Genomic DNA, 20545 nt, shown 5'->3' with positions numbered 1-20545 from the left:
GAGTATGACAGAGCCAATCTGCTTTGCTGAACCAGTCTGTCCTGCCTGGACAGGATTTTATGTTTTGGTGATTTATGTGGGTTATTTTCCCCTAAACTACTGAAACTCTGACAAGCAATTGCTACTCTCGTCTGTTCCATTGTCTCTACCACTTTCCTTCTTTCATGGATCCCATTTTCAGGTTTACCACCTTTCCTGAGTTTAAACTTCTCATTATCTCTCTACGACTCCCTGAAAGGAGTTTGTAGCCAGGTGGATGTCACGCTCTTCTCCCAGGCAACAAAGGCAGGACAAGGGAAAACGGCCTCAAGCTGCACCAGGGGAGGCTCAGGTTGGACATCACGAAGAAGTTTTTTCATGGAAAGGGTGGTCAGAAATTGGAATGGGCTGCCCAGGGAGGTGGCAGAGTCACCATCCCTGAAGGTGTTCAAGGAATGAGTGGACGTGGCACTCAGTGCTCTGGGCTGGGTGATGAGGTGGGGATCAGTCACAGGTTGGGCTTGGTGATCTTGGAGGTCTCTTTAAACCTTGGTGGTTCTATGATTCAAAGATAAACAACCACTCCATGATTAGACTTCTGTCCTGAGAGGCTAAAATCTTTGTCTTTCATAAACATACAGGAGGATTGAGCCCAAATATCCCAACTTCCCCAAATATCCTGACTCAGCCACAAGGTGTACCTATATACCAGTGAACTAAATCATTTCAGGCGCTGCTTTCTGGCCAACTCCATGAGCTGGTCTTTCCATACCATGAGACCCTCATAGCCTCAAATCAAGGTGCCTGCATGCAACCTGCTTGTGAGGAATACTGTCAGGCCCACCCCAGAACGTGAACTGTGCCCAGGAATCATTTAAACAGTTGTGATTTTCCACGAGCAAAAGTGCACCAGGGCCCATAATGAGTTCTGTTGCCTGAATCTGAGCTTCAAGACTGTTTAATGTGCTGCAATAGATCCACTCAAAGAGATGAGCTACTGCTTTTATTTAAAGATTTTCAACCTGATACTTAATTTTTAATTTAATCCAAAAACTTTTTTTTGCTTAGTCAAATTCCCCTTTTGCTTGCAGTCAGCCAGAAAAGAAAGGAAAAAATAAAAGTAAACTTAGCTTAACCACATTAATCAGCATGGTTTGAAGAAATCAAATATAACAAGGGAACACAGGAGGGCTTCAGCTGCCATTTAAATTGTTTTATGCCAAGACCATCATCTTGCAATCAGTGAGTAACATAATTCTTACAATGCCTCCTATTTCATCCTTAGTTTTTCCTTCTTTTCCCTGATCTGACTGAAATAAAACCTGGAACAATTGGCTTCAGCAGTGCAAAGTCTAGTAGGAAGAGTGCACTATAAATACAGTGTAGAAAGATAAAGCTATTGCCTTTATTTGACAAGCTAACTGTTCCCCAAGCACTCATCCACCAGCCTTATAAAAGGAAATGTAGTTACTGAGGTCCAAATTCACCGTTGGTTTAAGTGTGTGCGATTCCACTGAAGTCAACACAATTGTATCCGTTTACTTTCATGGTGAATTGGGACCCAGACCTTTACTGAAGTAATAAAAGGTCAGTCAAACATACAGGCAAGAGACCAAAGCTGTGGCTTTGCTCAAAAGTTCTTGGCATAGGTGATAGTGCCAGTTAGCAACACAGCTGAACAGGCAGTGGAAGAATAATCACTGGGGAATATCAGCAAGTCACAGAGGTTTAGGGGCACATTACATCAGCAGATTTGTGATAAATAATTACAGATTTTTGCCTTCTGTAAATGCAGAGAAATATTTTTTTAGCTTATGCTGGAACAGAAGTAAGGTGAAAAAATAATGAGGCTGAATACCTTTAAGATAATGTGGAATATTTTCATTAAAGGGCTAAATGAGTCTGATACTAATGAGTCTCTTGTACCATTACATATATTTCCTTCTGAAGGCATTAGGTTCTGTGAGAACTGAAAGTCTAAATTGGCTCATGAAAATGGCACCATTTGTCTCAGTCACTGTTGAATTTGGGATGCTCAGACAGCATTGCCTCGCCAGTCACATCTAAGGTAGCAAGAGTCATAGTACTTAGAAAAAAAATAAGGATGAGTCCCACCAGCTGGATATGACTTGATCTCATGGTCCCAGGATCTCGTTTACTCATATTATTACACTGCTTAGGAGCACAACAGGACATCAACCAGGAGATTCACATTGTCTAAGTTGAGTGTGTAGTTAGGAAACTAGTTTAAACAGCTTGTTTAAACTAAGGCTCTCTCTTTAGTCAATGGAGACTGTATAATTAGTAAAAGCAATTACCATCCTGATAGCAATTCTCTACAGCAAAGAGATTTGTGTGTTGCCTGTAGCACAAATGGAAGACTATGTGTGTGCAGGAGGACTTTGGAGGGCAATGCAGGGGGTGACCCACAGAGTCAAGAGAAAGCCACTAACGACCAATAACAATGATGTAAATACATTATGAAGCAATCTTACAACAGTGAACCTACATCAGTGTTATTCGCTATCTCACCCACATTTCTGGATCTCAGAAGGGACAACATGAAGAAAGTGACAATCATGCAATACAGGAAAGCAGCAAGGACACAAACAAAACTGCAGTGATAAGGAAACTTTCAGAATATACCAAACTTATATTTACTGAGAAATTGAAAATTTTTGTCGAGACTGAATAAAGTGGATTGAATTCATTCAAAAGATAGATGGTTGAGCATACCAGTTGAGAGTAGGTAGTAAGTTTAAAATGGCTAGTAAGCCTATTAATCCCAGTTACCATCACTATTGAGGATTAAGGATGACAGATCTTATATAATGCTGAGAATATCTCAATCCATGTCCTCAGACTCTCATACCTCAGAGAAAGCTGGGAACACAACCTGCAATCTCACCTCTACAACAGAGAAAAAAGTTAATCACAAATCAGAGAACTATCAAAGGGCTGGAGCACTTCCATGGAGACAGGCAGAGAGAGTTGTTCAGCCTGGAGAAGTAAAGACTTTGGGATGACCTCATTGCAGCCTTCCAGTACTTGAATGGGGCTAGCAAAAGAGGGAGAGTGACTTTTCACATGGGCAGATAGTGACAGGACAAGGAGGAATGGGTTTAAAACTATTATCTCTACTAAAAGATGAGAGATTTAGACTAGATGTCAGGAAGAAGTACTTTACTCAACGGGTGGTGAGGCACTGGAACAGGTTGTCTATATCCCATTCCTGGAAGTGTCCCAGGCCAGGTTGGACAGGGATTGCAGCAACCTGGGACAATGGAAGGTGTCCCTGCCCATGGCAGGGAGTTGGAACAAGATGATCTTTAAGGTCTCTTCCAAAACAAACCATTCTGTGAGTCTATGTTTGTTTAATTTACTCCTAAAACCTTTTACTGATGGAGATTCCGTCACCTGCCCAGGCAGAGGTAGTCTACACGTAGAAAGTTTACCTAATGACTAATCTAAATCTTCCTTGCTACAGCTTAAGCCCATTGCTTCCCATTCTGTCCTCAGTGGATATAGAGGGCATTTCCTTCATTTTTGCAACAAACTTTTCCTTGGCTGCAGCCTGGTTTCCTCTCTCACTTCTATTTTCTTTGCTCATAAAATTAAAAGTAATTCTAAAATATGAGTATAAAATATTTGATATATACACTGATTCCACAGGCATTATAATAAGCAGGTTATTTGCAAGTGTAAAAATTGCATATGTGAGATTTTGAAGCCGTATGTTTGCTTTAAATGCATATTTTTAATTTTCATTTGGGATTGTTTGAGTTATGAGGCTTGCTTTAAAAATATTCAGGTCAACCAGTCTTCTCCTCCAACTCTCAAAGGGTTAAGCCCCTGGCTGATAATTCCCTTTGCAAGTCATATCCTTCATTACAAGTAGAATCCTTAGAAGGGGACATATTTCATTTTTTAACTGGAGCATATCTAATGATCCGGGGAAAGCCCTGTCTCACAACATTTGATGTAGCCTCAGACAAGAAGAGCAAGGTGGCATCAGCCTCTTCCTATTTAGTCATGAGCCAAGGAGCTGCACCAGTGTACAAGTGACACGCAGAACACATGCATCAAAGTAGCAGCTCAATCTGTATGGCAAATAACCCTCTTTCGTGGCTCAGCATGGTTGCTGGCCCTGAGCTGTACTTCCAGTAATTGACATAGTTGCCCAATGCTAGAAAACAAACTCAGAAACTATTCTCATTAGACATCCCCCTGGTTTGCTACTCAGTTATTGTAAAACCCAAACACTGAGCTTCCTACCAGCGTGGCTCTGTTTTTAATTAGTTCGGATGGCACTGGGCGACGCGCCAAGGAAAAAAATGAACTTCCTGTGATTGAGGCTTGTTGCTCAGTATGTTGCTTCCTCCACACAGAGATTGTTTTCACAACATTTTCTGAAAAGGAGCTACTGACAGAAATAATATAAGTTTTTACTGCTTTTGATTTTTTTTTTTATTCTGCCTTCCATGCTTATAAAAGGCGGCTCAAAGTCAAGGTTCCTTAAAGTTACTGTGTCATTATTTTGCCTTTGTGTGACTTGGCTGATTAAAGACATCCTAGCAGATTAATTTTTTAATAGAATAAGCACAGGATCCTGTTAAAAAAATTTAAGACCAAGGACTTTTTAGTGGCTTAAATAAATTAATTTGGATATGTTCAGGCATGGGGTGGGGAGGGACTTGAGGCTTATATTCAACAGCATAAGTTGTCACAATGTGAGTAGGGGTGAGGGAAATGGCAGATAAATGTGATTCAAAAGCAGAATTAGTGTCTCCATGTGAGAATGTGATGAGTCTTAGCAGTCTCCTTCATTTCTTCTTATGAGGCTTCTCAAGTTAATTTCATATGAAAGGCTCAAACACAATCATTTTGTTCCAGTGAACTGTAGGCAGGATTCACAGCCAGACACCTGTGTTTAAGGGTCTCAGAATGGCATGTCTGTGTTTGTGCTGCCCCTGATTTGAGTCAGGGAAGATGAAGATCCAGTTGATACCACCACTGGAGTCCACAGAGCAGTTAATCTGATCAAATCCAGGTAGGTATTTCTTGTGTGAGCTGAATTGCTTTCCAGGCTCCATTGACTTGTCTGGACAGGATCTCCACTAATCATGATGGGTTAGACAGCCAGAGCAGATGAACACATTCAAATTTCAGATTCCTGACTGCAGACCTACATAAGAGTAGGCGTCTGCCTGCAGGTGAGTGTAACTGCTCTCTAGACTCCCATTGACAACACTGATAAGTGCTTGATTAACCACCCACACACATGTATCCAGTGCTGTCTGAGATGCCCTCAAGCCTCATCCTGCATCCAGCTGTCTCTCTAGAAGAGAGTGGCTCTCCTGTAAGTCCAGGGTTATATTTATCAATCCCATATGGGTGTCTCACAGGCCCCTCAATGTCTCAGATGGGCACCAAAAGACTATGTCAAGTCAGATTTGAGCTCTCAATTTTTAGTGACAGCAATGAGAGACTGGGCACCAAGTACACATACAAATTCCCATGCTATAATTACCAAAATTAGACAGCTGCATCAGGGGAGGAATGTCACCTGCTATGTGACTTTCCCTGGATTACTGCTACTTTATTTGATACACTGGTAATTCTTTCATAACTAATTCCGTGCCTTAAAATTTTCATATTAAAGGATGGTTTAGGAGAAAAGAGATAAACTCATCCTGAAAGCTTCTTGAACCTGGTTTGTACAGTTGGATGTCAGCTATGACAGCCTGTTTGCCATTGCTCAACTGATTTGTGGCAGCCTCATTTCTACAGGTATATAAAGACATAAAACAAGCAATCCAGCCAATTAAATTATATTGTCAGTCAAGTCAGAACAAAACCAGAAACAGTGTTTTTCTTTCTCTTTGTATTTCTGTAATGACTTGTTTTACTTTTTAAAAAAGGAGTATGAGATGCATCACAGCACATTAATGTGTAAGGATCACTCTGATGGCATTTGAGAGCACAACAGGCCAGATTTCAGAAATGACTTCTACTACAGTGGGTATAAAATGGCATCTGCAGACCATGCAAATAATTGGAGCACTAAACAGGATAACTGATCTCAATACTATTTCTTAGTTCTGCTTATATTTATTTAATTAATTTATTTTTAGGAAGGACACAGTATCTCTGAAATACATCTGTAAATATAGAACATCATCACCACTGCAAGTAAATTTTCTTCTCTGTTAAAAAAAAATGAAAGGATATTGAGACAGGTAGAAAACAGAAGCAAATTCTACCAAAAACTATTAAATAGAAAGACTCCAGAGATTCTTGAGCCATAGATCACCAGAAGCAAGAAGAGCTACCTAGGAATTAGTGCCATGTACTTGGCACCTTATACAAGTCCTTATGCACTCTTTGTGGAGCTCAGTCAAACACAGGACACTTGACCAGCAGACTCGCTTTGCATTCAGTCCATACTGAGCTGATATTTTCCTCATGTTCCTTGGGAATATCCAATTCATACCCAATTTTGAGTAACAGCAGCTATGGCTAAGACAACTGGTCCTTCCCTTCTGACTTTGGTTGTCCTGAAAAGATTGCCAGTCAGGATGGCATTGAAAACTAAAGTCCTTCATCTCAGAGCACTGATTTTGGACTCTGGAGAAGTTTAAGAAGATGGAGAGTCTTGAAAGAAATTTCTATGAGCAGATCTTTATGTGCTTCAGTATTCTAGGGCCTACAAACACCAATACAATTGGTCTATCAACCATATTCCAAAATATTGCTCCACCTATTGTCCTTATATAAAAGCATGGGCTTGGTTTCCAACCACTCTTATGGAAGAAAGTTTGAGGATACAGAATCACAGAATTGTTGAGATTGGAACCTCTGGAGATCATCTTGTCCCATACCTCTGTTCAAGCAGTCATCTACAGCAGGCTGCATATTATCAAAACCACAAAAAAACCTAGATGGCTCTGGTTGAGAGCAGTAATGGGACACATCGGCATTCCACATCCAAGGCAAGATTTTGAGTGCAGAAGTCATGAGTCACAGGATGAAGTTTCTTCTGAACTCAACACCAGCATGTTGGCTTGCCTTGGCACAGGCACCAAGATGTAACTACAACCAGATGCAAGGCCAGCTGCTCTTTTCATAGTTTCATTCATTTAGGGTAAAAAGCAAGGAATCTCTCTGGGGCTGGAAATATAACCTAAGTCTTACCTGGAAAAGCAAATACAAACTAGGTAGGATATCGATACCTTATTTATCTCAAAAGCTGCTGGCCCTGTGTCTGGGCAACTGAACTGAGCCCAGAGGGTTCACAAAATCACAGAACAGCAGAGTTTGGAAGGGGTGGCTCAACATCATCTAACCCAGTCCCCTTGCACAGAGTATGGTCACCTCGACCAGGTTGCTCAGTGCCATGTCCAGTCAGCTTCAGAGAAGGGTCTGCTTCTGTCTTATTTGGTCTCACCCAGGAGCCTTCTCTTCTCCAACCCAAATAATCCCAGTTCTATTCCTCTGTGTGAGAAGTTAAACAGAAGTTTATGAGTTCATATCTTATTATGTCCCATAGCTATGTCTTGAGTTTGGTCTAAACCTGAGATCCAGGCAGTGATGGATGGGACACATCAAGGTCCTGCTGTGCAGAACTCACCCATGAGCCTGATTTTCTCTCCCAGTATCACCCTGGCCATTATTTACCATTTCTTTATGTTGCAACATGGTTCCTCAGTTCTATAACAACTCTAGCTCCAGTCAGGAACCAGGCATAATGGTATTTCAAGAGCAGAAGGCTCCAGGGAGGCCTCAGAATATCTTTTAATAACTAAAGGAGCTCCAAGGGAACTGGAGAGGATCTTTGGACAAGGGCTTGGACTGACAGGATGAGGGGGAATGGATTTAAACCAAAAGAAGGGAGATTTAGATTAAATATTAGGAAAAATTTCTTCACTGTGAAGGTGGTGAGAAATTGCAACAGAGATAAAAGAAGCAAAAAAGAGAAGCTTTGGATTCCCCATCCTTGGAAGTGCTCAAGGCAAGGTTGGACAGGGCTTGCAGCAACCTGGCCTGGTGGAAGGTGTTCCTGTCCATGGCAGGAGGGTTAGTACGAGGTGAGCTTTCACGTCCCTTTCAGCCTAAACAATTCTATGATTTTTTTTGCAGTATTCTTTAAAGAAAAAACTTCTCAGCAAAACCAATCCAACCATAAAACCTTTATGACTTTTGATTAAAATCTCGCGCCTTTGTTCTGTTATTTTTCATTTTCCTACCCAGGTCTTGGCGCCTTTTCTTTCAAGAATTTCACAGAAAGGCCCTTTCAAATCATGCTTTTTCTGTCTTAGTTCTCCAAGGATTTTGCTGAAAGGTGGTATTTTGTGGTCCTGATGGTATTTTAGGTGCCCCAAAAAGCATGTAGTTCTATCAGCCTCCTTCATAAATCTGAATTTTCAAATGGTTTTCTAGGAGCTATACAGGTTGGCTTAATTTACAGTGTTCCCCCCTGACTGAACAGGGTATCAGAATCTAGTCCTTAAAATCTGTGCATTTAGATTTAGCTTACACAGAGCAAGTCTCAATCTTCAGTGCTGAAATTCCAAAGCAGGCACTGGAGTTACACGAGGGATTAATTTGATTCTGTATTTAGATTAATAGTACTTGTATAAATACTGACTTAGAGCTGATGTCAATCTTTTATGCTAATTGCTAGTTAGACCCATACAAAGACAAGCTTTGCTTGGACCACTTTTGTAAGATTGTTATCTATCTATTGTGGAGAGATTTACATTTGCTTTCCATTAACATTAATAGGAGCTGTCCACATAAATCACTCATCGCCTGTAAGAAAAGATAAAATCCTACTAAGTTCAGAGAACACAGGCTTTCCCAATCGAAAAATCTATTAATAATAAAACTCCTACCATGTAAATATCTGACATCTGAACTGTATAGTAAATAAAGTGGTCCATGAAGTGATTGCTTCAAGGGGAAGCAATGCTTGGCTAGCTCCAAACTATTTTTAAAAACTCACATAAATCCTCTGGTATTGGTAAAAACATAAATAAAGCAAACAGCTGCAGAGAAAGGAGGAGGAGCAGGAGCATAGTAATTTCAGTTGTTATTTTTATTTGCCTTCATTTTGTTCTACGAGGTAGTGACAGATCCAATAAAACACCTTGTTTTACACACAGAGAGGACAAAGATTACTAGAAATGATACAAAAACCTCTTAGCTAATCCAGATGTAACTGGGCATGAGCTCACTTAGGCTGAGAAGTTAAAGGTGACCAGATGCAATGCTTGCTGCTTTGCTCCTTGTTGCTGTTCCTTACAAAATTGATGCAATTTATCTCGCTAGGCCAGGAAAACACAGAGATCACTGGCCAGAACTCCCTGGTACTTGGCACTGGGCCAGCCTTGATTATGATCTGTGTAACTCTTCAATATGATGACACACAAAAAAACAAAAGCAGAATTGTTTTCTCCTTTCTGGTGATGTAAACCTGGATTGATTTAAGTGGGGTTACAATAAAGTATCAGTGAAAAATCAAAAGAACCAAGGTTTGTCCATCATGTTGCCATCATTTAATCCTCTCCATACCACTGAGTGCTGTTTTTTCGAGGGATTCTGTAAATGGGTTGCCAAAATCTTTTATGTGTGTTTTAAAATATACTCACACATCTATTGTTTTGTCATTCCTTCTATACTTAAAAGGGCAACACTGAGCATCAATTAGAAGTCGTTGGTACAGCACTGTGCCATTAAAAGTCACCTATTAGAAAGCAAACTGGATGCAATGTTACATTTTGCAATTAATGCCTAATCACTCGACACTAACGAAATGAGCAAAGTGAACATTGTGGGCATACCTGGTGTGTGAGAGAGGGGAATAGTTGCTGTGCAGAAAACAACATTTTTTCTGAATTAAAATATCTCATGGGAATATAACTATTTAAAAATATACTTTTGAGTTTCACAGGTGAATATCTAACAAAATTATTCTGGTTATTAATAATTAATTTCTTACAGAAAACACATAGTTTTGGCTTTCTAATGCCACAATGTTCTGTGCTATTAATCATATTTTATTTATCTTCAAGACATTCCAAATAAACTCCTGCCATGACCCCACGATCCTGTGGTAGAGTCCAAATATCTTCTTAGGAAAGATGAACAACCTTAAAGAAATAAAATCTTTAGAAGCAACCGCTTCCCTGGCAAGTTATCCTGATGGATCCGGTGAGCTCTTGGCTTGAAAACTGTGGTTTCAATTTATTCAACCACAAGATCTCTGGATCTAATGCCTCTGTCTCTCTGTTACAATAAAGAGCCTTCCAGTGCAGCACGAAACCTCCCTGGAGAGGCAATTCAGGTTGTGCTGATACAGTTCATGGACTGATTTACTCCATTTGGGGTCTGGCCAAGGTTTTACCACTGGCCTTGGTTATTAGGTGGAGAGGAACAATTCCTCTCTCTTAAGGAACACTGTGGCAGCCAAAGGTTAGATTGATTTTGGCTGCCACACAGCAACATCTTTCCACTTTATCAAATGCCTGATAAGCTTGGATTCACGCTTGGTGCTCAGTCCAAACATCTATTGGATTTGTGTAGGAAGTTGGTTGGAAAGAAACAACCATAAGTGTGATAACTTAGAAAAACTTTGACACCTGCAGGGATGGATGGGCAGGGTGGGAGTGAAGTGTTGCACTTGGCAAGGACACAAGAGAAAAAAAAAGGCAGAATAAAGATAAAAACTGTTAAATTCTTACATCTTGTGACTTGCAACATCGTATTCTGAATAAGCTGCTGAATTATACTCATTATATTTTAATGAGTATAATGATCCTCTCAGAAGAAGCATTGCTTGGTTTTTGTCTGTTCAGTACCCATCACAAGGAAATAAAGATGGGCAGGCAGGCAAACAGACAGGTAGATACTGAGAATATCTTTGTGGTCTCCCTTTCAGCACAGTACCACAAGAGGATTTATAGCACAGTGGCAGAGTGCAGAGCCCTAGATGTTATTTACACAGCTAAAATATGAATGTAAAGAAATCATGGTGTAAATGCAAAAAAACATGGAACTATTTCTCATCTAAGCAGAAGTATATGAATGTACTTCTCGTGACAATAATTTAATTAGGAAGCTTTATTTGTAACAGACACGGGTCATTCTTATGGTGGACAAAAGGATTCAGCAGACCAAAAATAATAAAAATAATTATTAAACTAAACCTTCCAAAACAGAAGAGGCTGACCATGAAAAAGAAAGCTTTGTCCTGCGAGTCCTAAGAATAACAATAGACAGCACCTTTAGTAAAAGCGTTGCATTGATATTTTACATCTAAACACTTTCAACCAATGTTGAGACCTCTCGTAAAAAATAAACAAAATCCTCCAAAAAAAATACATTGATTGCACATCTGTGTAGACAGACAGGTGTGTTGAAAGAGGAGATGCTGTGATAGAAGGAGAAAATCAAAAAAGAATGGAAATGGCCGATCCTTTCTTTGTGACATATTTTCTTTCTCATCCTTGCATATTTGCATTAAAGTGATTGTGAATAATGTACATTTGACCAGTGCTGTCTGCGGAACTAATGCCTATTAAAGTGATGGGAAGTAGCATATGTTGTGCCTTGGGCAGAGAAAGTCCAATCACCCCCACTGTGTGCAAGTCTCCAACTAAAATGCAGGACAGCCTGGGTTTTATCCTAAATGAACCCAGCAGGGAGAAACAGGACATAGTCTCTCATTCCACATTGAAGCTTCTAAACTAAGGCTTAAAGAGTTAGATTTGGAAAAATCCAAACATCCATCATTTGATTTACTCGTGGAGCTAATGTTATTTTATCTTTTCCTAGTGCTAGGAATACAAAAGGAAAGCAGTGAGGCAGGGGAAGTGGACACGTATGCAGGTTGTTTCAAGAACTGAGATGCATTTGTTTTATTTGTAGCAAGGGAAAGAAAAGAGGAAGGGGGGGAAAAGGACAAAAAGGAAAGAAAAGAGAGGGAAAAAAAAGAACCCTTCTCCACTCCTGTTATGCTTTCACATTTTCTGCCAGTGCACGATTTTGTCAGTAATTGCAAAACGGTTTGGGTTTGTTTGGTTTCACTTTTATGTTCCTGCACTGTACTAGAAATGTTCTGCTATTTGAACAGTTTGTAAAGCATTTTTGAGTCGTATTACATAATCTTCCCAACGACCTCCAGCATCAAGTTCAGATCTAAAGCAGTCTTTCTTCTACCTGTGTGAACTTGATAGCTGGGGAAAAAAAAAGGCAATTACAGAGCTGTACGAGAATAACAAATTCAGCTGAACTAAGGAAATAAAAATTGCAGAATTGTCATGTTTAGATCTGTAGCAACAAATTTTGCTTCATTACCTTCAGCATTACAAAAAGGAGAGGGGCAGGAGGTATAAGAGAAAGGAGGCAAAGCTTGTTTTTTTTTTTCTACATGTAGTATTCATAGGAGGACTTCTTTTCCCTTTCCCATGAAATAAATCTGTCTTAAATAGAAGTGTATCTCTTAGTGATGTGGAAAAACATTTGCTGCCAATGTAAATTAGAAGCAGGGGCAGTGAAATGAATGGATTGGCATGGGATCCCAATTACAGCAGTGCAAGGTCTGTCTGTCCCACCCAATCCAGGTTAGTGCACAGAAGAGAAATGAAGACTCCTTTTTTTTCATCATAAAAACAAACTGAATAGTTAATTTATTTTGTAATCTTGACAGCAGATTATTAGCATGTCTTAAACATTAATTATCACTGGGTGAGAATTTGTGAGTTGATACTTTCCATTGTCTCTTTATAGGGTCTAAACTAAGAGTTCTGACACCAGCTAGAGTCAAACTGTCTCAGAGCTACCACTGAAATTCAGATGCAGATTTGTAGTCTGAAATTCAATTACATCCCAGCTTCAAAATCCAAAGTGAGCTGCTTATTTGCACTTCTGCTCAGCTAGTGACTGTAGATAGAAAATATCTCCATTTTTTCCCTGTTTATTGCTAATGCTATTTAACGTTAAAAGGTAATGGGTAAATACAAAAAGAAAAAAGAGAGAGAATGTATTGCTGAGATAATTACAAGAAGAGGCTATTCCCATTAACAGGGCTTAAATTATATTATTAGACTTCTATTATTTTCCTCACTGTTGCCTAGGAAATGTACACTGGCTTTGGAAGAATTATTTTACATTTTATTTCCTCCTTGTTCTTATCTTCCCTGAATAATTCCTTAATACCAGCAATAACAAATTTTTTTTTCCAAAAAAATTGAATACTCAGAGACTCACTTGTATTCCACCACAGTGAGCATCCTTCACCCACACTCTGGGGCTCAACACTGCTTTGAGCCACTCCAAGCACATTTGCCCACAAAAATTGGCTGTGTCACCCAAGGCTCCTCTGCCCCTTCCCTTGCTGTTATAGTCTGGGGCTATGGAATTCCACCTTGAGCTGGATCCCCAAGATATGGAACCTCACTCTGAGCTGGATCCCCAAACTGACCTTGCTAAAGAAGATGAAGAGAGGGAAAAAATGAAAGTTCAGACAAATCATTCAGATGATTTGCCCAGTGAAAAACAAAAACAGTCACAACAAAAGAACACAAACCCAACTAACCAACCAAGAAAACAGCATGAAAGAGAGGAGGGAGATGTGTGGCTTCAGGTAGAGGGTCTTCATACCGTGATATAGAGAGCAGTTTAATCAGTTAAGAGCAACTGTGACATCACAGCTCTGACAAAAAAATACCCTATTCGAACATCTGCCAGACGGAACAGGCCAATAAAAGTGTTTTACAGGAGCTGAAGCACATGCAGACCTGACCTTGGCTCTGCCTGGCTCTGTCTAGTCCTGGTTACACTCACTGGACCTGATCCTGACTCCAACTCGTGTGCTTACGTCCCCATCCCCATAGAGGTGCCTGATGCTCTGGGCTGCAGGCTGACCCCATCCTTCTCCAGAGGTGGGATTCAGTTCAAGATTAAGAGACTCAGCTTTGAGGTCTACATGCAGTGTCTAAGCAGGCAAGAGCTGTTTCTGCTCCCATCATCAGTGGAGATATAAACAGTACAGTCAGTAAAGTCATGCCAGGCTCATTTTCCCAACAAATACAGTTTAGCCAGAGTATGATTTAAACTCTCCCGGCCTCCAAAAGGAGATGGGCAGATTCAAACTCTGTTTGGAACACTTCTTGGTCTGTGCTAATTCAGCCAGAACCATTTCCACCCCTGGGTTCTGGCAGTGTTACATTTCCTAGAATAGATGCTCCTTAGATGTCTGCCTTAAAAGAAGGTGAATTGTTCTCCAAGCTCCACTGACTGCGTCAACTAAGAGTTGGATTCAAGCACTCAGCCATAGGTGTCTAGTGCCACTTGTGATAATGTAGGCTATTTAATCAAAAGAGCCCAGGTCTCTTATATGCCCTATGTCACCTTATAGGGTCACGGACTGGTTGGGCTTGGGAGGGACCTTAAAGACCATCTAGTTCCAGTCCCCCTGCCATGGACAGGCAGACCTTCCACTAGAGCAGGTTCAGTATCTAATAACCTGACTAGGATGTAGCCAGCAAATCAGTAGCATCATGGACTTAGATGACTCAGTAAAACTTGTTTTGGAATTTAGTTATCTAGACTAAATTTATATATTATTCAGAAAGGGAATCCCACACTAGAATTCCTGAGTTCACCACTCCCTCCACCACCTATAGAAGATGGAAATGAAGGGGCACGAGGTCCTGATGCAGCTGGTGAGAGCAAACTTGCAGTGGAGACTTTGCTGCACTGAGAAATTCAACCCAGTAAAAATTTTTCTTCTTTTACTGCATTGTGAATAGGGCTTGATCCTTCACACCTACTAACAATCTAAATCAACCCATCATTATTTTCAGTTGACATGCTGTCATAGTCAGGTTAGAGACCCACAAGTGGCCATTTGAATATGTCCATCTCTTTCTCTTTCTTATTCCCACAAAAAGCAATATCTAAATATGTTCCTATTCATCTTGTACACCTGAAACTAGTAAAGAACAAGGATCAAAGTCCAGAACCAAAGGTGGATGAAATCTAAATAATTCTAGGCATCAACTTTTACCCCACTTAGAGGGCAGCCATCCTTCCCCTGCAGCAGCAGCTGCTCCTGTTGGATACTGTGGCTACAAACCCATATAATGTTAAAGTATTTTAAATACAAACTTGATTCAGATATTCAAAACTTAGCATTGAAGACTCTTCTCACTGCAAAAGCCCAGAGGGAGAAGATTTTAAGGGTCCTGAGTGGTGGGAACAAAAGGTCAGCTGTCTCTCACAAAGTTACATCAGTTCCTAGGGGCCTGTGCCATGACTATGTTTGAGTTTAGCCTTGATGCTTCATTCCCTAGTTTATTTTGACTGTTTCTTCCCAGTCTTTTCTTTTGTATGCTTACCCATTATTAGTTCACTTCTCATAATTATGGCTTTACTTTGGGTGGTGTGTTATAACTGCTCCTCTGATACTGGAGTTCAAGCACAAAATAGTCTATGGGCACCCTCTGTGGTGTATGTCCTCCTTAAATATTTTTTCCAAGTTCTGGTACGTATTCACTGCTGCTTGCATTATGTCTCCAACATGGTTGTGTCTTTTCCTCATTCTGCAGACTTTGTAGTTCACATTTAAGAAACTGTGACAGGAAGAAAAAAAAGGAGGATGGGCGTGAATTACAACCTGAAACAAAAGGATGGTTAAGATAATAAAAAATCCTTACAATTATCCAGTCTGACTTTACAACTACATCTGAAAGTTATGGAACGTGATCGTTTACAATAACCTTCCCCAGACCTATTAAGCAGTGCAATGATGAAAACAAAATGATTAAACCAAGATGAAGGGTTGTGAACCAAAGCTGGCTCAAAATTTCAACTCATAGGTCACCCTAAGGTAATTAGGCTTTTTAAACACCAAATTGACAGATTTTAGGTGCTTCAAGCTCATTCACAATTGCAAAAACTGCTTACAAAGATACCCCAAAATTGGAGACAACCTCAGAACTATGTTCAGTGCACGAACTCCTGTCCTTTTTGAAGTCAAAGAGATTTTCAGCATTAACTTCAATTGCACCACAATTTCTTTCCTGGTGCTTTTTGTACAAGCATTGATATGGCTTTAAAGAAAGGCAACTATTCTGTGACAAACTGAGCTCATAGTGAAGTAGTTCTTTTACCCCATGGGAATATTGTACCTCACCGCTAAAAAGCTTTATAATAAAATGTAGGAGATGGTATAAATAGACTCAGTGATGCCACTAGGTCAGTAAAAAATAACTAACTCCTTCAAAGATGGCTGGACAGTACCACATCTCTGTGCATCTTGCTTGGTCCTATTTATTGCTAATTTCAAAATGCATCTATTTGTCCTGTGAGTGGATGTGTTTGGCAAAGAAATTACAAGCAGCTACCACGGAGCACAGATGTTCATTGTCATCATTGATGGCAACAAATATCATCAGTCCAGGGCAAGATCACTCCTCTAAGGGGAAAGTATATATAGCTATCATTCAAAAACCTCAGCCTCAGATCCTTGATAGTTCAGTAACTCACAGTTTTGCCAGTGGGGTTGATAGAAGTTTCTTTGTTGTGATGGATGCATTTGCCATTACTCACCATACCGGTTCTCCCCTCCCCTCCAGCTGTTTTACTGTGGTACAATATCCAAAACCCATGAATCTTGCAGTATCCTAGCAGCCCGCTCCATAACATTCCAGCCTGACAAAATTAGAGACAATAATTCAAATAAGCTAAAACATCAAATGGGAAAGAGTCAAAGGAGACTTTTCACTAAAAGCATTGACTATTGGGGAACTGGGAGATAAATAGTGATCCAATAACCATCCTTGTCAGATCAGAAAGTGTCAATGTATTGACTGCCTCATTATCACGGAATTAATTACAGCTGTATCTCGCTAGATATTTAACTTATAGCTTGATATTAGGACTTTTTTTTCTTGATAAAATGATGAGGTTTTGCTTCAAGACTCTGAAGTTTGGGGGTGTTCCAGGTTTGGATTTTTTTGGGTTTTTTTTTGTTGTTTGGTTTGGTTTGGTTTTTTTTGTTTGGTTTTTTTTCTTTTCAACATGAATTGTATGTTTTGCAAAAGGAGGGTGACCTGGAAAATTAATCTCTGCTTATCCATGCAAACAGACACAATATCTCTGCAAATTTCCAGTCTGCCAGCTCCTTCTGAGATACTTCTGTGAAAGTATAGCTAGAAGAAAAAGGGCTTTCCATCTATTTCACTGTGATCAGTATGACTCTATATTCCACAGTGTGATGGAGTCCAATGACTGTGTCTGTGATGTGCCTGTTGGTAAGCAAGGGACTGCCTTGGGAAAGCCAATTTAGTCCATGTGATTGAGCAGGTGGTCACAACTCTATAAAAAAAAGAGTTTCAATGATCTCAAAATCAAGCCCCAACTTCCTGTTTAGATGTATATTCAGTAATTACAAGATCAGCTACCTTTCCAGTTTGGGGATCTACCTGAGATCATTATCTCTGGATGGTTCCCACCTAAAGCCAACAACAGTAGGAAAACTATTCAAGGTCCAAAATGGGCTCCCAGGGCAATGGTGGAGTCACCGTCCCTGGACGGACTTAAAAGATGTGTAGATGTGGCACTTGGGGACATGTGGTGAATTTGGCAGTGCTGGGGAGAGGTTGGACTTGATGATCTTAGAAGTCTTTCCCAGCCTAAACAATTCTATGTTTCTATGAGCTAACAGTGCACTGCATTAAATGTAACATTTCAGAACAGAAGCCCCATGTGAAATAAGGGCTTGTGAGTTGTTACTTCTTCAGTTTTAGCAATTTTTTTTTTTTTTAATTTGGCTAACATTGTTATATTTGATAAAAATTACCTGATGTATCATCACATTATTCATTTATTTCCAAGTGCCCACTTATACAGATATGGAAATACTGGTATTGGAAGAAAAGGCATCATTTCTACATTCTTTCAGGAAAATAACCATAGGAGCAAACCAGCTTGAGTGTCTAGATAGACAGGGTAGCTTGGTTTTCAGTAAGCTCTTTTTCTGTGATATTATCAAAACATCACTTAGGTACCTTATTTATGAACTTATTTTAAGATGATTTGTTTTCTACTTTGATCTTTGAAGGTGTCATAATGAATCTGGAGTAAATAGGGTGAAATCTAATATTGGATCATATCTGCAAGTACATCAGAGCAATCATTAAAAAAGTCAATGCTGTTAGACTTTGCAGGCTAATTTATCTTTGTTTTAATGATGTAAAAAAACATGCGGAGAAAAAAACAAAAATACATTATTTTCCAATGTGGGAAGGTGCAGGACTTTCACGGGTGCTTATGATTTTGACTGTTTTTACACGAGATGCAATTAACACGTGATTAGTTCCGTTTTTATTGTTCGGGGGCTTTTTAAGGTAAAACTATTTTCAGTGTTTGATTTCAGGTCCAGAGTGAAAGATAAAAAGATCAAGGGAACACATATTTTACTTACCAGGTTCAGCTGTGGAGATCATGTTGCTGAGGCAGAACCAAAGATGGTCACAACTGGCAAACTGGCTCCAATCACTCCTTAACTACACATTCCCTCATCTGGGTTTCATTCACAACTTCTTCCACCTCAAGCATATTTACAGCTTTTGGAGGCTGAATCCTGTTAAATTGCACCACTAGTAGCTCCTCCACATGCAGAAACCATACTTGATCTTAGCTCTGTGCTTCAAGAGTGCGGAAACCACAAAGTCCACATTGAAAAACATCCCTTTTCTCCCAGTTTAAATGCCGGACAATCCTCTTCACTGGCAGAGGAAGAGAGGGATTATTATCCTTTGAAGCAAGTAGCCTAAGAAACCAAGGCCATGCAGTCTGAGAGCAGAGAGACACTTGTTGGCTGTGCTGAATTTGCATCTACAACTTGCATTAGGCATTGTCTGCTTAGGAACAATAGTAAGGGAGACACTTCTGAATCCAGATCTTTACAACAATACCTCCCATCAGTTTCATCCATCTCTTAATATCTGTGGGTGCTTTCTTTTTCATAATAAAGTACAACTTGTAAAATAATAATAATTACCTCATAAGACAGATATGAAGCTTAATTAAATAAAGGTCGATTATCAGAAACTTGGAGCATGTGCAGAGCCTGTTTGCTATAGCTTTTCTGTTGCTAAGCTTTTCTGCAGATCAAGCCTGGGCTGTACAAGAAGTGATATGAATCATCTGTATCAAAAGAAATATGACTCATTCAAGGCAGAGCCATCCAAGACCACAAATGAGACATTATTTTGATAATGAGAGATTTATAGAGGAGACACAGGCAGAAGGATCTCCTGGTTCTTTTAACCCAGCCCCTATTCTAGGCCCCTACACAATCTCCTTAAAAATGTAATAATCTTCACTTGAACATCTTGACGGAGAAGGACTAGCCAGCAATTCACAGAAGATAGAAAGCAGATGAGCCTCCGTCATTTTTACACCTAAACTCAAACCAGACTTCATCGAGTTCCTCTGTTCTTTTACTGCTGGTTGCAAGCTGAGACTGGAAGTGGAAATGCCAAAGCATCCCAAAGACAGGCAGCATTTGTGATGGGATGAGAAGCAGATGTCGAAGAAATCTCTGAAGAGATGATCTTCTCACAGAAATATTGATGTTTTTTGTGCAATTGAAGCCCAAGTCTTCAACAAACAGGTGTATGCAGCCTCTACTCCAAAAGAGCTCTGTTTAAAACGTCTTTTGTGGCACATCTAACAGCTCCATAGTCATTGGAAATATCCCGGAGCATCTCAAAGGGATCAGGACCAACACGAGTCACTGACTCAAGTCATCAGTGTACCTTGATTTTAACTGCCCAGCTGAAGGTAAGTTAAACCCTGTCTGGTGAAGGTGCCCTGCCCACATCAGGGGCTTGAAACAAGATGATCTTTAAGGTCCCTTCCAACTCAAAGCCCCATCCAACGTGGCCTTGAACACTTTCAAGGATGGGAATGTGTCTGGAGTTAGGAACAGACTGAAATCCATCCCTCTCCTGTATTATTGCCTTATTTTGTGGTATGGAATTGGATGTTGGGCTGGAATTCTTAATACACTTTAATTCCCATGGAATTTAATTCACTTATTGGCCTCATCCAGTTGTGAAGTTAATGACACTGAAGATTGTTCAACTTTTGTAGTGAGAAGACTTAACTATTGTGAATTAAACATGATCGACTAGAGAAATCCATTGTATTTTCTCATTTTAAAAAATGAAAGCCATAGGTGTGATTCATTTTACCTGAGTGTGTTTAAAGTCTTGATGACTTTAGTTATGCTAACACACTTAAAGGTATAGTGATCACCTGAAATTAAAACTGTAAGCTTCCCAACTAAGAAAAATAGACTCTCATCAAGTCTTTCATCTCAGCTATGTTAAATTCATATTTTAGGTCTATTGATCTCAGAATTACCTGTCTTCCCCACCGCACACAAGGGGAACCCACAACAACCTCCTTAAATTTAGACTTTTAAAATCTAAACACCTAAATTCCATCTGAAAAAGGCACTGAGGCATAATTTAACACCTTAACTCTAACC

General features: G+C 39.8%; 1 long non-coding RNA gene across 1 annotated transcript; it reads right to left on the bottom strand.

Moving 5' to 3' along the window:
• Positions 1-10822: 10822 nt before the first annotated feature.
• Positions 10823-19077, bottom strand: LOC109143753. The gene is made up of 3 exons (XR_002044102.3): positions 18470-19077; positions 16594-16695; positions 10823-15614 (listed from the first exon to the last, which is right to left on the bottom strand). It is a non-coding gene; the product is annotated as an uncharacterized LOC109143753 (long non-coding RNA).
• Between the last annotated feature and the right edge of the window lie 1468 nt (positions 19078-20545).

Source organism: Corvus cornix, chromosome 3, assembly GCF_000738735.6.
Source record: "Corvus cornix cornix isolate S_Up_H32 chromosome 3, ASM73873v5, whole genome shotgun sequence".
Lineage (NCBI taxonomy): Eukaryota > Metazoa > Chordata > Aves > Passeriformes > Corvidae > Corvus > Corvus cornix.
The sequence above is the reverse complement of the archived record's forward strand: the minus strand, read 5'-3'. Positions and strand labels throughout refer to the sequence as shown.